Raw genomic sequence first — 2,263 nt, 5'->3', positions numbered from 1 at the left:
AAATACATATATTTATTGAATTATGTAGATGTACATTTAAATAACATTAGATATATATAATTAAATATATAAAATATTTTAGAAAATATAGAAAAGGTAAATCATTTCTAGGCTAGAGTAGCAAATGATAGTGTAAGGAATTTATAGCCCAATCTTACTTATGAACACAGATGCAAAATCCAACATAAAATAGTAAGAAAATAATTCATACCATTTATACATACAGTATAAGATGCTTACAATTGTAGAATTGCATTTCTTTCCTCTTGGCATTTGTGCTATTGTTGTGAGATCTTTTATTTTTGTAAATGTTATAAACTTCATTCTATATTGTTATCATTCTAATTTAAACAGACTTTTAAGGATATTTATATAAATAAATATATGTATTTACCCATATGGTTAATTTTGTTAATGGCTCCATTCACGTTTTTTTTTTTTTTATTATTTTTTTTATCATTAATAACAATTTAATTTTACAGGATCAGAGTCTAACAGAATATCTTGTTAGATACAGTATGTCCTCATAATGTATACATTATTTCTTGTACAATGAAAAACGATGGTTAGATGCCACGAAGTAGGTGGCAATGCCTTAACTGTATGCGTGTTGTACAGGCCCGAGAGCCTCTTCCATCCTTGTCAAGGGGAGTGCTAACCTTCTCTCCTTTCATACAACACTCCATTCACGTTTGAAATAGAAGGATGACATGTCCTGGTTGACCAGTATAGGCCCAGTTTATACTTGTTTTAGTATCCCAAAAAGGATGATAAATTCTAAGATCACCTTATCTTAAAAAGAATGCGCATTCTGCGCTATGTATAGTAATCTATACAGATAAGTTTTGTTAATTGTATTGCTTAAATATTTATAGACTTTTCAATCCTGTTAGCTTATTCTATGAGTTTCTGAGAGAGTTGTGTTAAAATCTCCTACTCTGATTTTTGATTCATCTGTTTCTGCCTTTAATGTTGTTAATTTTTGCTTTATAAAATTTTAGACTATGTTTTTATGTTCATAGTTGACTTCTTGTTATACTTGCCTGGCAAACTGAATCCTTAGTTAATACTGTGTCCATTTTTATCTATATTGATACTCTTTTGCCTTAAAGATTACATTTTCAGTATTAATATATCTATAGCAGCTTTGTTTTCCTCTATGACATTTTTTGTATTTTTATTGAATCATTTAGTTCATTTATATTTATGGTAGGCAGACTTCTAAGACAGCCCCCAGTGATTCCCACCTTCTAATATCCAGGACCTTTGTGTTACCCCTTCCCATTGAGTATGAGCTGGAACTTGGGACTTGTTTTTAATGAATAAATACAGCAAAGTGATGGGACAACACTTCTGAGATTAGGTTACAAGAGACTGTGACTTTTGTCTTTCTGGCAGTCTCTTGCTCTTTCTCCCTTGCTTACTTTGATGAAGTCATTTGTCATGGTGTGATCTTGCATATATAGAGTTCCTCACTACTGAGCTTGGTGTGCTTCTGCCTAACAGCTGGTGAGGAACTAAATATTGCCAACAACTGAGTGAGCTTGGAAGTGAACTTTGCTTCAGCTGAATCCTGAAATGCCTTTGGTCCTAGCCAACACCTTGACTGCAACTTGTGAGGGACCTTAGCTCAGAAGACCCATCCTAGCTGGGCCCCAATTCCTGACCCACAGAAACTCTGAGATAATAAATGTGTGTTGTTTTAAGTCGCTAAGTTTTAGGGTAACTTGTTATGTAGCAATAAATAACAACTTCAGCCTTTATATAATTATTGATATGTTTGGAGTTGAATCTGCCATCTTATTATTTGTTATTTGTTTTACTTGTTTTATGTTTCCTTTTCTTTTCTCTCTTTTCTTGCCTTTTGAAATGATTAAGCATTGTTTAAAAATATTCCATTTTTTTTCATGTATTAGCTTTCAAAAAAAAGTCTCTATTCGCAGTTGAGAAATCTAAGTACTGGTATGTGATGACATGAAAGACATTAATGTTTAAGAATAATAGTGGTGTAGTAGTGGTTTTTTTTTTTTTTTTAAGTCCTTTTATTTTAGAAATATAGGAAAGTACTTAATGGATGCAATGAAATGATATCTGGGATTGGCTTCAAAATAATCCAGTGGGGTGGATGGAACAAATAATGGGGATATAGATGAAAAAATTGATCATGCTTTGACACTTCTTTAAAGTGGATGATGGCTACATTGGGGTTCATTATATTATTTTTGTACTTTTGTATATGTTTGAAATTTTCTGCAACACAATT

The 2,263-nt window shown here is 31.7% G+C and overlaps 1 non-coding gene across 1 annotated transcript; it reads right to left on the bottom strand.

Moving 5' to 3' along the window:
• Positions 1 to 554: 554 nt before the first annotated feature.
• Positions 555 to 681, bottom strand: LOC138398540 (U6atac minor spliceosomal RNA). Its single transcript, XR_011236016.1, has one exon. It is a non-coding gene; the product is annotated as a U6atac minor spliceosomal RNA (small nuclear RNA).
• Positions 682 to 2,263: the final 1,582 nt, after the last annotated feature.

The sequence above is a fragment of the Eulemur rufifrons genome, chromosome 17, assembly GCF_041146395.1.
Source record: "Eulemur rufifrons isolate Redbay chromosome 17, OSU_ERuf_1, whole genome shotgun sequence".
Taxonomy (NCBI): Eukaryota; Metazoa; Chordata; class Mammalia; order Primates; family Lemuridae; genus Eulemur; species Eulemur rufifrons.
The sequence above is the reverse complement of the archived record's forward strand: the minus strand, read 5'-3'. Positions and strand labels throughout refer to the sequence as shown.